The following is a 14,532-nucleotide window of genomic DNA, read 5'->3' on the forward strand; positions in this document are numbered from 1 at the left end:
ACTTCATAGAGGTCATTAAACTTGATTCTACTTCATTCAACTTCATTCGGCTCATTCAACTCACATTTCACATCACCCACAATTCCTGTTTCCCAAAAATTAAAATTATTCAATCTTCATAAAACCATTTAAACATTCACCATTCATTCCCAATGGCACATTCAACACTTCACATTTAAACCATTCAGATTTCAATTTCACAAGATTCAGCTCATTCAACTCACATTGGTTAAGCTTTTCAACACACCTGCAATTCCTACTTCTCAAAAATAGAAATTATTCAACCTTAAAAACGCCATTCAGTCCGACTTGCACATTCAACATTTCAGTTTTACATTTTTACATTTAAGTACCCGATGTCCCCGTGAGCCGTCACCTTATCGTGGTGGAGGGGTTTGCGCGCCCCAATGATCCTAGGAGCTACGTTGTCTGGGGCTTTATGCCCCTGGTAGGGTCACCCATGGCAAACAGGTCCTAGGTGAGGGACCAGACTAAGCACGGCTCAAAATGACCCCTTATGATGAGAAAAATTAACGGACCACGTTTTCCCTCGCCCGGACGCGGGTCACCGGGGCCCCCTTCTGGAGCCAGGCCTGGAGGTGGGGCTCGACGGCGAGCGCCTGGTGGCCGGGCCTGCACCCATGGGGCCCGGCCGGGCTCAGCCCGAAAAGGATACGTGGGTCCCCCTTCCCATGGGCTCACCACTGGTGGGAGGGGCCAAAGGGGTCGGGTGCCGTGTGAGCTGGGCGGCGGCAGAAGACGGGGACCTTGGCGGTCCGATCCCCGGCAGCAAAAACTAGCTCTTGGGACATGGAATGTCACCTCTCTGGCAGGGAAGGAGCCTGAGCTGGTGTGTGAGGCTGAGAGGTTCCGATTAGATATAGTCGGGCTCACCTCCACGCACAGCTTGGGTTCTGGTCCCAGTCCTCTCGAGAGGGGTTGGACACTCTTCCACTCTGGAGTTGCCCAGGGTGAGAGGCGCCGAGCAGGTGTGGGCATACTTATTGCCCCCCGGCTTGGCGCCTGTACATTGGGGTTTACCCCGGTGGACGAGAGGGTAGCCTCCCTCCGCCTGAGGGTGGGGGGACGGGTCCTGACTGTTGTTTGTGCTTATGCACCAAACGGCAGCGCAGAGTACCCACCCTTTTTGGAGTCCTTGGAGGGTGTGCTGGAGGGCGCTCCACCTGGGGACTCCATCGTTCTGCTGGGGGACTTCAATGCTCACGTGGGCAATGACAGTGAGACCTGGAGAGGTGTGATTGGGAGGAACGGCCCCCCCGATCTGAACCTGAGCGGTGTTCGGTTACTGAACTTCTGTGCTCATCACGGCTTGTCCATAACGAACACCATGTTCAAGCATAAGGGTGTCCATATGTGCACTTGGCACCAGGATACCCTAGGCCGCAGTTCGATGATCGACTTTGTAGTCGTATCATCGGACTTGCGGCCGCATGTTTTGGACACTCGGGTGAAGAGAGGGGCGGAGCTGTCAACTGATCACCATCTGGTGGTGAGTTGGCTCCGATGGTGGGGGAAGATGCCGGTCCGACCTGGCAGACCCAAACGTATTGTGAGGGTTTGCTGGGAACGTCTGGCAGAATCCCCTGTCAGAAGGAGTTTCAACTCCCACCTCCGGCAGAACTTTTCCCACGTCCCGGGGGAGGCGGGGGACATCGAGTCCGAGTGGACCATGTTTCGTGCCTCCATTGTTGAGGCGGCCGATCGGAGCTGCGGCCGCAAGGTGGTCGGTGCCTGTCGTGGCGGCAATCCCCGAACCCGCTGGTGGACACCAGCGGTAAGGGATGCTGTCCAGCTGAAGAAGGAGTCCTATCGGGCCTTTTTGGCCTGCGGGACCCCGGAGGCAGCTGACGGGTACCGGCTGGCCAAGCGGAATGCGGCTCTGGCGGTTGCTGAGGCAAAAACCCGGGTGTGGGAGGAGTTCGGGGAGGCCATGGAAAATGACTTCCGGACGGCTTCGAGGAAATTCTGGTCCACCATCCGGCGTCTCAGGAGGGGGAAGCAGTGCACCATTAACACTGTTTATAGTGGAGATGGGGTGCTGCTGACCTCAACTCGGGACGTTGTGGGTCGGTGGGGAGAGTACTTCGAAGACCTCCTCAATTCCACCGACACGCCTTCCACTGAGGAAGCAGAGCCTGGAGACTCTGAGGTGGGCTCTCCTATCTCTGGGGTTGAAGTCACCGAGGTAGTCAAAAAGCTCCTCGGTGGCAAAGCCCCGGGGGTGGATGAGATCCGCCCGGAGTTCATAAAGGCTCTGGATGTTGAGGGGCTGTCATGGTTGACACGTCTCTTCAACATCGCGTGGACATCGGGGACAGTGCCTCTGGATTGGCAGACCGGGGTGGTGGTCCCCCTTTTTAAGAAGGGGGACCGGAGGGTGTGCTCCAATTACAGAGGGATCACACTCCTCAGCCTCCCCGGCAAGGTCTATTCAGGGGTGCTGGAGAGGAGGGTGCGTCGGAAGGTCGAATCCCGGATTCAGGAGGAGCAATGTGGTTTTCGTCCTGGCCGTGGAACAGTGGACCAGCTCTACACCCTCAGCAGGGTCCTCGAGGGTGCATGGGAGTTTGCCCAACAAAACATGTGTTTTGTGGACTTGGAGAAGGCGTTCGACCGTGTCCCTCGGGGAGTTCTGTGGGGGGTGCTTCGGGAGTACGGGGTACCGAGCCCCCTGATAAGGGCTGTCCGGTCCCTGTACCACCGATGCCAGAGTTTGGTCCGAATTGCCGGCAGTAAGTCGGATTCGTTTCCTGTGGGGGTTGGACTCCGCCAAGGCTGCCCTTTGTCACCAATTCTGTTCATAACCTTTATGGACAGAATTTCTAGGCGCAGCCGAGGTGTCGAGGGGGTCCGGTTTGGTGGCCTCAGTATTGCATCTCTGCTTTTTGCAGATGATGTGGTACTGTTGGCTTCTTCAAGCCGCGATCTCCAACTCTCGCTGGAGCGGTTCGCAGCCGAGAGTGAAACGGTCGGAATGAAGATCAGCACCTCCAAATCTGAGACCATGGTCCTCAGTCGGAAAAGGGTGGCGTGCCCTCTCCGGGTCGGGGATGAGATTCTGCCCCAAGTGGAGGAGTTCAAGTATCTTGGGGTCTTGTTCACGAGTGAGGGTAAGATGGAACGGGAGATCGACAGGCGGATCGGTGCAGCGTCTGCTGTGATGCGGACCCTGTATCGGTCTGTCGTGGTGAAGAAGGAGCTTAGCCGAAAGGCGAAGCTCTCAATTTACCGGTCGATCTACGTTCCTACTCTCACCTATGGTCATGAGCTGTGGGTCATGACCGAAAGAACAAGATCTCGGATACAAGCGGCCGAAATGGGTTTCCTTCGCAGGGTGTCCGGGCTCTCCCTTAGAGATAGGGTGAGAAGTTCGGCCATCCGGGAGGGACTCAGAGTCGAGCCGCTGCTCCTCCGCGTCGAGAGGAGCCAGTTGAGGTGGCTCGGGCATCTGATTAGGATGCCTCCTGGACGCCTCCCTGGTGAGGTGTTCCGGGCATGTCCCACCGGCAGGAGACCCCGAGGACGACCCAGAACACGCTGGAGAGACTATGTCTCCCGGCTTGCCTGGGAACGCCTTGGGATCCTTCCGGAAGAGCTGGAGGATGTTGCTGGGGAGAGGGAAGTCTGGGCTTCCCTGCTGAAGCTGCTGCCTCCGCGACCCGACTACGGATAAGCGGGAGATAATGGATGGATGGATGTCCCAAAAATTCATATTATTCAACCTTAAAAAAAATATTTAAAAATTCACCATTCATTCCCAATGGCACATTCAACAAGCTTTGAATTCACCAACTCACCACACCTGAATACTCATCCCCAGGTGGCCCTAATTAAGCACCATTCCCAAAGGCACGTTAACACCCTTCAGCTCATTAAACTTACATTCAAACATTGGCAACTGCATGGCTCAGTGGTAGAGTAGTTCTCTAACCCGGAGGTTGTGGGTTCAATCCCCGGCCATTCCATCCATGTTTAATTTTTTTTCCTGACTTCCTTCTTCCCAATTATAATAATAAATAAAATTATTCAACATTAAGAAAAAACATTAAAAAATTCACCACTCATTCCCAATGGCACTTTCACCACTTCATATTTAAACCATTCAGATTTCAAATTCTCAACATTCAGCTCTTTCAACTCACATTGGTTAAGCTTTTCAACACTCCAGCAATTCCTACTTCCCAAAAATAGAAATTATTCAACCTTAAAAACACCATTAAATTCGCCATTCAGTCCGACTTGCACATTCAACATTTCAATTCTACCTTGTTTTAGTTAAGTCCCTGCTGGTGTAGTGGTACTCACGCCGAGCTGTGAGTGGGCAGAGCTGGATCAATTCCTGCTCCTTCCAATATACTTTATTCAGCCTCATTCAACTTTTTTCAGCATCATTCGATTTTATTCCACTTCATTCAACCTCATTCAACTTTATTCAACTTCATTACACTTCTACTTCCACATTTTTCAACCGATTCTCGCCATTCCAACTTCAATACTTTCCAAAAATTCACGCCAGCATGGGGTCCTTTACCTTCATTCAAAAATTTTACGGTTTCTCCCAAATTCCCCGTTTTTCACCCCCAAAAAAAACATTCATTCCCATTGCCACATTCAACAAAATCACATTTTCATCATTCCTATTTGAAATTCACAACATTCATCTCATTCAACTCATATTGGTCAAGCTTTTCAACACACCCCAAATTCCTATTTCCCACACATTCAACTCATTCACCCTTAAAAAAAACACAAAAATTCAACTATTCACCTTTCATTTTCAATGGCAGATTTAACTTTTCGCATTTAAAATATTCCAATTTCCACAAATTCAAGTCATTCAACTCATACAGCTCACATTCACCCTTAAAAAAGCCACACAATTTCACCTTTCATTTCCAGTGGACTGGTGTTATTGCCCCTTGGTCTCTTCAGTGTTGCCGCAATCTTGGACAGTGACATGAGCTAGACTGGGGAAACTCACCCCGAGGTATCCCCAGTGCGGCGGCCATCTTGGGCAGGGACATCAGCTAGACTGGGGATACTCACCCCGAGGTCTCACCAGTGCGGCGGACATCTTGGACAGGGACGTTAGCTAGACTGGGGATACTCACCCCGAGGTCTCACCAGTGCGGTGGCCATCTTGGCCAGGGAACTTAGCTAGACTCCCAAATTCCTACTTCCCAAAAATTCAACTTATTCACCTGTAAAAAAAACACAAAAATTCAACTATTAGCCATTCATTTCCATCGGTACATTCAACTTTTCACATTTACACCATTTCAATTTCCACAAATTCAAGTCATTCAACTCATTCAACTCACATTCAACTTTTCAACACCCCCAAAATTCCTACTTCCCACACTTTCAACTCATTCACCGTTAAAACCCCCCACAAAAATTCAACTATTCACCATTCATTTCCATTGGAACATTCAACTCTTCACATTTATACCTTCCCAATTTTCACAAATTCAACTCATTCAGCTTACATTTTTCAACACCGCAAAAATTCCTACTTCCCACAAATTCAACTCAATCACACTGACAAAACCCACAAAAATTCATCTATTCATCTTTCATTTCCATTGGAACATTCAACATTTAATATTGACACCTTCCCAATTTCCACAAATTCAACTCATTCAACTCATTCAACTCATTCAACTTTTTGTTTTCACCCCTAACATTTACAGTTCCCTCACAACTTTCAACCTTCAACATTTTTTACCCCCAAAAAAACCCTTTCATTAGACTGGGGATACTTGCCCCGAGGTCCCCCCAGTACAACGGCCATCTTCGGCAGGGATATTAGCTACACCCATGATTCACGCCCCTCTGCCAGGCCCCAGAAAGGCGGCCATCTTGGGCATGGACATGAGCTAGACTGAGGTTACTCACCCCGAGGGAGGACTCCCAAGTGCAGCGGCCATCTTGGACAGGCGGCCATCTTGGGCAGGGACATTAGCTAGACTGGGGATACTCACCGTGAGGTCTCCCTGGTGCTTCGGCCATCTTGGGCAGGGACATTAGCTAGACTTGGGATACTCACCCCGAGGTCTCCCCAGTGCGGCGGCCATCTTGGCCAGGGACATTAGCTTGACTGAGGATACTCACCCCGAGGACTCCCAAGTGCAGCGGCCATCTTGGACAGGCGGCCATCTTGGGCAGGGACATTAGCTAGACTGGGGATACTCACCGTGAGGTCTCCCCAGTGCGGCAGCCATCTTGGACAGGGACATTAGCTAGACTGGGGAAACTCACCCCGAGGTCGCCCCGGTGCGGCGACCATCTTGGACAGGGACATTAGCTAGATTGGGGACACTCACCCCGAGTTCTCCCAGGAGCGGTGGCCATCTTGGGCAGGGACATTATTTAGACTTGGGATACTCAACCCGAGGTCTCCCCGGTGTGGCGGCCATCTTGTACAAGGACATTAGCTAGACTGGGGATACTCACCCCGAGGTCTCCCCGGTGCGGCGGCCATCTTGGACTGGGACATTAGCTAGACTGGGGATACTCACCGTGAGGTCTCCCCAGTGCGGCGGCCATCTTGGACAGGGACATTAGCTAGTCTGGGGAAACTCACCCCGAGGTCGCCCCAGTGCGGTGGCCATCTTGGACAGGGACATTAGCTAGATTGGGGACACTCACCCCGAGTTCTCCCCGGAACGGTGGCCATCTTGGGCAGGGACATTATTTAGACTTGGGATACTCAACCCGAGGTCTCCCCGGTGTGGCGGCCATCTTGGACAAGGACATTAGCTAGACTGGGGATACTCACCCCGAGGTCTCCCCGGTGCGGCGTCCATCTTGGACAGGGACATTAGCTAGACTGGGGATACCCACCCCGAGGTCTCCCTGGAGCGGCGGCCATCTTGGACAGGGACATTAGCTAGACTGGGGATACTCACCCCGAGGTCTCCCCAGTGCGGCGGCCATCTTGGGAGGGACATTAGCTAGACTGGGGATACTCACCCCGAGGTCTCCCCAGTGCGGCGCCCATCTTGAGAAGACACAATAGCTTGACTGAGAATACTCACCCCGAGGTCTCCCCAGTGCTGCAGTCATCTTGGACAGGGACATTAGCTTGACTGGGGATACTCACCCCGAAGTGTCTTAAGTGCGGCGTCCATCTTGGGCAGGGACATTAGCTAGACTGGGGATACTCACCGTGAGGTCTCCCTGGTGCTTCGGCCATCTTGGGCAGGGACATTAGCTAGACTTGGGATACTCACCCCGAGGTCTCCCCAGTGCGGCGGCCATCTTGGCCAGGGACATTAGCTTGACTGAGGATACTCACCCCGAGGACTCCCAAGTGCAGCGGCCATCTTGGACAGGCGGCCATCTTGGGCAGGGACATTAGCTAGACTGGGGATACTCACCGTGAGGTCTCCCCAGTGCGGCAGCCATCTTGGACAGGGACATTAGCTAGACTGGGGAAACTCACCCCGAGGTCGCCCCGGTGCGGCGACCATCTTGGACAGGGACATTAGCTAGATTGGGGACACTCACCCCGAGTTCTCCCCGGAGCGGTGGCCATCTTGGGCAGGGACATTATTTAGACTTGGGATACTCAACCCGAGGTCTCCCCGGTGTGGCGGCCATCTTGTACAAGGACATTAGCTAGACTGGGGATACTCACCCCGAGGTCTCCCCGGTGCGGCGGCCATCTTGGACTGGGACATTAGCTAGACTGGGGATACTCACCGTGAGGTCTCCCCAGTGCGGCGGCCATCTTGGACAGGGACATTAGCTAGTCTGGGGAAACTCACCCCGAGGTCGCCCCAGTGCGGTGGCCATCTTGGACAGGGACATTAGCTAGATTGGGGACACTCACCCCGAGTTCTCCCCGGAACGGTGGCCATCTTGGGCAGGGACATTATTTAGACTTGGGATACTCAACCCGAGGTCTCCCCGGTGTGGCGGCCATCTTGGACAAGGACATTAGCTAGACTGGGGATACTCACCCCGAGGTCTCCCCGGTGCGGCGTCCATCTTGGACAGGGACATTAGCTAGACTGGGGATACCCACCCCGAGGTCTCCCTGGAGCGGCGGCCATCTTGGACAGGGACATTAGCTAGACTGGGGATACTCACCCCGAGGTCTCCCCAGTGCGGCGGCCATCTTGGGAGGGACATTAGCTAGACTGGGGATACTCACCCCGAGGTCTCCCCAGTGCGGCGCCCATCTTGAGAAGACACAATAGCTTGACTGAGAATACTCACCCCGAGGTCTCCCCAGTGCTGCAGTCATCTTGGACAGGGACATTAGCTTGACTGGGGATACTCACCCCGAAGTGTCTTAAGTGCGGCGTCCATCTTGGACAGGGACATTAGCTTGACTGGGGATACTCACCCCGAGGTGTCTTAAGTGCGGCGTCCATCTTGGACAGCGACATTAGCCAGGCTGAGGATAATCACCCCGAGGTCTCAACAGTGCGGCCGCCATCTCAGAGAGGGTCATAAGCTAGACTGGGGATACTCGCCCCGAGGTCTCCCCAGTGCTGCAGTCATCTTGGACAGGGACATTAGCTTGACTGGGGATACTCACCCCGAAGTGTCTTAAGTGCGGCGTCCATCTTGGGCAGGGACATTAGCTAGACTGGGGATACTCACCGTGAGGTCTCCCCAGTGCGGCAGCCATCTTGGACAGGGACATTAGCTAGACTGGGGAAACTCACCCCGAGGTCGCCCCGGTGCGGCGACCATCTTGGACAGGGACATTAGCTAGATTGGGGACACTCACCCCGAGTTCGCCCCGGAGCGGTGGCCATCTTGGGCAGGGACATTATTTAGACTTGGGATACTCAACCCGAGGTCTCCCCGGTGTGGCGGCCATCTTGTACAAGGACATTAGCTAGACTGGGGATACTCACCCCGAGGTCTCCCCGGTGCGGCGGCCATCTTGGACTGGGACATTAGCTAGACTGGGGATACTCACCGTGAGGTCTCCCCAGTGCGGCGGCCATCTTGGACAGGGACATTAGCTAGTCTGGGGAAACTCACCCCGAGGTCGCCCCAGTGCGGTGGCCATCTTGGACAGGGACATTAGCTAGATTGGGGACACTCACCCCGAGTTCTCCCCGGAACGGTGGCCATCTTGGGCAGGGACATTATTTAGACTTGGGATACTCAACCCGAGGTCTCCCCGGTGTGGCGGCCATCTTGGACAAGGACATTAGCTAGACTGGGGATACTCACCCCGAGGTCTCCCCGGTGCGGCGTCCATCTTGGACAGGGACATTAGCTAGACTGGGGATACCCACCCCGAGGTCTCCCTGGAGCGGCGGCCATCTTGGACAGGGACATTAGCTAGACTGGGGATACTCACCCCGAGGTCTCCCCAGTGCGGCGGCCATCTTGGGAGGGACATTAGCTAGACTGGGGATACTCACCCCGAGGTCTCCCCAGTGCGGCGCCCATCTTGAGAAGACACAATAGCTTGACTGAGAATACTCACCCCGAGGTCTCCCCAGTGCTGCAGTCATCTTGGACAGGGACATTAGCTTGACTGGGGATACTCACCCCGAAGTGTCTTAAGTGCGGCGTCCATCTTGGACAGGGACATTAGCTTGACTGGGGATACTCACCCCGAGGTGTCTTAAGTGCGGCGTCCATCTTGGACAGCGACATTAGCCAGGCTGAGGATAATCACCCCGAGGTCTCAACAGTGCGGCCGCCATCTCAGAGAGGGTCATAAGCTAGACTGGGGATACTCGCCCCGAGGTCTCCCCAATGTAGCAGCCATCTTTGACAGGGAAATTCACTGAACTGAAAATGACAGTTTAGCCAAGTGCCGTTTTTTTAATAGGGGTTACGTGTACACTGAAATTAATATAATTTTCTGCTTCGGAGCTTGTATTTATGCTAGATAAATGTGTGTAAATATGCATCTACAACCTTTGGTTTGGATTTGGCAGCCGTGATTCAAAGTGCGGAGCTCCAACCGTAGGGGCCGACTCCTCCGCCTTGGCAATTGGCCGAAAGCAGACCTTTCTCAATCATATTTTTCAGGCAACCCGCCGAATTTCGACTTGGAGAAAAGTGTTGAAAATGATCATTTTCATCAACTTAAGCCACTCAGGGGAACTTGCCCGCCCCCAAGTATGGTTGTAAAGCCCCTACTTCATAGACAATTTGTTGTTTTGTGGCTTAAAATTACGTGTGTTTGGTTGCGCTGTCCCCTTTGTTCTTCGTGTGCTATTCTTGACAGGCGTTACTTGTATATTGAAATTAATGTCACTTTCTGCTTCGGCACGTATATTTATGCTAGATACACTTGTAAATATGCATGTCAAACCTGTGGTTTGGATTTGGCAGCAGTAATTCACAGTGCCGAGCTCCAACCGTAGGGGCCGACTCCTCCGCCTTGGCTATACCCCCAAAGCACAGATTTCTCGGTCATATTTTTCAGGCAACCCGCCGAATTTCGACTTAGAGAAAAGTGTTGTAAGTGATCATTTTCATCAACTTAAGCCACTCAGGGGAACTTGCTCGCCCCCAAATATGGTTGTAAAGCCCTTACTTCCTAGACAATTTGTTGTTTTGTGGCTTAAAATGACGTGTGTTTGGTTGCGCTGTCACCTTTGCTCTTCGTGTGCTATTCTTGACAGGCGTTACTTGTATATTGAAATTAATGTCACTTTCTGCTTCGGCACGTATATTTATGCTAGATACACTTGTAAATATGCATGTACAACCTGTGGTTTGGATGTGGCAGCCTTGATTCACAGTGCCGAGCTCCAACCGTAGGGGCCGACTCCTCCGCCTTGGCTATACCCCCAAAGCACAGATTTCTCGGTCATATTTTTCAGGCGACCCGCCGAATTTCGACTCGGAGAAAAGTGTTGAAAGTGATCATTTTCATCAACTTAAGCCACTCAGGGAAACTTGCCCGCCCCCAAATATGGTTGTAAAGCCCTTACTTCCTAGACAATTTGTTGTTTTGTGGCTTAAAATGACGTGTGTTTGGTTGCGCTGTCTCCTTTGCTCTTCGTGTGCTATTCTTGACAGGCGTTACATGTATATTGAAATTAATGTCCCTTTCTGCTTCGGCACGTATATTTATGCTAGATACATTTGTAAATATGCATGTACAACCTGTGGTTTGGATTTGGCAGCCTTGATTCACAGTGCCGAGCTCCAACCGTAGGGGCCGACTCCTCCGCCTTGCAAAACCCCCAAAGCACACATTTCTCGGTCATATTTTTCAGGCGACCCGCTGAATTTCGACTCGGAGAAAAGTGTTGAAAATGATCATTTTCATCAACTTAAGCCACTCAGGGGAACTTGCCCGCCCCCAAATATGGTTGTAAAGCCCTAACTTCATAGACAATTTGTTGTTTTGTGCCATAAAACGACGTGTGTGGCTGCGCAGTCCCCTGTGCTCTTTGTGTGCTATTCTTGAAAGGCGTTACTTGTATACTGAAATTAATGTCACTTTCTGCTTCAGCACGTATATTTATGCTAAATACACTTGTAAATATGCATGTACAACCAGTGGTTTGGATTTGGCAGCAGTGATTCATAGTGCCGAGCTCCAACCGTAGGGGCCAACTCCTCCGCCTTGGTTATCCGCAAAAGCACAACTTTCTCGGTCATATTTTTCAGGCGACCCGCCGAATTTCGACTCTGGGAAAAGTGTTAAAAATTATCATTTTCATCTACTTAAGCCACTCAGGAGAACTTCCCCGCCCCCAAATATGGTTGTAAAGCCCTTACTTCATCGACAATTTGTTGTTTTGTGCCTTAAAACGACGTGTGTTTCTGCGCTGTCCCCTGTGCTCTTCGTGTGCCTTTCTTGACAGGCGTTACTTGTATACTGAAATTAATGTCACTTTCTGCTTCGGCACGTATATTTATGCTAGATACACTTGTAAATATGCATGTACAACCTGTGGTTTGGATTTGGCAGCCTTGATTCACAGTGCCGAGCTCCAACCGTAGGGGCCGACTCCTCCGCCTTGGCTATACCCCCAAAGCACAGATTTCTCGGTCATATTTTTCAGGCGACCCGCCGAATTTCGACTCGGAGAAAAGTGTTGAAAGTGATCATTTTCATCAACTTAAGCCACTCAGGGAAACTTGCCCGCCCCCAAATATGGTTGTAAAGCCCTTACTTCCTAGACAATTTGTTGTTTTGTGGCTTAAAATGACGTGTGTTTGGTTGCGCTGTCTCCTTTGCTCTTCGTGTGCTATTCTTGACAGGCGTTACATGTATATTGAAATTAATGTCCCTTTCTGCTTCGGCACGTATATTTATGCTAGATACATTTGTAAATATGCATGTACAACCTGTGGTTTGGATTTGGCAGCCTTGATTCACAGTGCCGAGCTCCAACCGTAGGGGCCGACTCCTCCGCCTTGCAAAACCCCCAAAGCACACATTTCTCGGTCATATTTTTCAGGCGACCCGCTGAATTTCGACTCGGAGAAAAGTGTTGAAAATGATCATTTTCATCAACTTAAGCCACTCAGGGGAACTTGCCCGCCCCCAAATATGGTTGTAAAGCCCTAACTTCATAGACAATTTGTTGTTTTGTGCCATAAAACGACGTGTGTGGCTGCGCAGTCCCCTGTGCTCTTTGTGTGCTATTCTTGAAAGGCGTTACTTGTATACTGAAATTAATGTCACTTTCTGCTTCAGCACGTATATTTATGCTAAATACACTTGTAAATATGCATGTACAACCAGTGGTTTGGATTTGGCAGCAGTGATTCATAGTGCCGAGCTCCAACCGTAGGGGCCAACTCCTCCGCCTTGGTTATCCGCAAAAGCACAACTTTCTCGGTCATATTTTTCAGGCGACCCGCCGAATTTCGACTCTGGGAAAAGTGTTAAAAATTATCATTTTCATCTACTTAAGCCACTCAGGAGAACTTCCCCGCCCCCAAATATGGTTGTAAAGCCCTTACTTCATCGACAATTTGTTGTTTTGTGCCTTAAAACGACGTGTGTTTCTGCGCTGTCCCCTGTGCTCTTCGTGTGCCTTTCTTGACAGGCGTTACTTGTATACTGAAATTAATGTCACTTTCTGCTTCGGCACGTATATTTATGCTAGATACACTTGTAAATATGCATGTACAACCTGTGGTTTGGATTTGGCAGCCTTGATTCACAGTGCCGAGCTCCAACCGTAGGGGCCGACTCCTCCGCCTTGCAAAACCCCCAAAGCACACATTTCTCGGTCATATTTTTCAGGCGACCCGCTGAATTTCGACTCGGAGAAAAGTGTTGAAAATGATCATTTTCATCAACTTAAGCCACTCAGGGGAACTTGCCCGCCCCCAAATATGGTTGTAAACCCTAACTTCATAGACAATTTGTTGTTTTGTGCCTTAAAACGGCATGTGTGGCTGCGCAGTCCCCTGTGCTCTTTGTGTGCTATTCTGGAAAGGCGTTACTTGTATACTGAAATTAATGTCACTTTCTGCTTCAGCACGTATATTTATGCTAAATACACTTGTAAATATGCATGTACAACCAGTGGTTTGGATTTGGCAGCAGTGATTCATAGTGCCGAGCTCCAACCGTAGGGGCCAACTCCTCCGCCTTGGTTATCCGCCAAAAGCACAACTTTCTCGGTCATATTTTTCAGGCGACCCGCCGAATTTCGACTCTGGGAAAAGTGTTAAAAATTATCATTTTCATCTACTTAAGCCACTCAGGGGAACTTCCCCGCCCCCAAATATGGTTGTAAAGCCCTTACTTCATCGAGTATTTGTTGTTTTGTGCCTTAAAACGACGTATGTTTCTGCGCTGTCCCCTGTGCTCTTCGTGTGCCTTTCTTGACAGGCGTTACTTGTATACTGAAATTAATGTCACTTTCTGCTTCGGCACGTATATTTATGCTAGATACACTCGTAAATATGCATCTGCAACCTTTGGTTTGGATTTGGCAGCAGTGATTCACAGTGCCGAGCTCCAACCATAGGGGCCGACTCCTCCGCCTTGGCTATCCGCCAAAAGCACACCTTTTTCATATTTTTCAGGCGACCCGCCGAATTTCGACTCGGAGAAAAGTGTTGAAAATGATCATTTTCATCAACTTAAGCCACTCAGGGGAACTTGCCCGCCCCCAAATATGGTTGTAAAGCCCTAACTTCATAGACAATTTGTTGTTTTGTGCCTTAAAACGGCATGTGTGGCTGCGCAGTCCCCTGTGCTCTTTGTGTGCTATTCTGGAAAGGCGTTACTTGTATACTGAAATTAATGTCACTTTCTGCTTCAGCACGTATATTTATGCTAGATACACTTGTAAATATGCATGTACAACCTGTGGTTTGGATTTGGCAGCCTTGATTCACAGTGCCGAGCTCCAACCGTAGGGGCCGACTCCTCCGCCTTGCAAAACCCCCAAAGCACACATTTCTCGGTCATATTTTTCAGGCGACCCGCTGAATTTCGACTCGGAGAAAAGTGTTGAAAATGATCATTTTCATCAACTTAAGCCACTCAGGGGAACTTGCCCGCCCCCAAATATGGTTGTAAAGCCCTAACTTCATAGACAA

The sequence above is a fragment of the Filicampus tigris genome, chromosome 19 (genome assembly GCF_054856515.1).
Source record: "Filicampus tigris isolate MCC_2025a chromosome 19, RoL_Ftig_1.0, whole genome shotgun sequence".
Classification (NCBI taxonomy): domain Eukaryota; kingdom Metazoa; phylum Chordata; class Actinopteri; order Syngnathiformes; family Syngnathidae; genus Filicampus; species Filicampus tigris.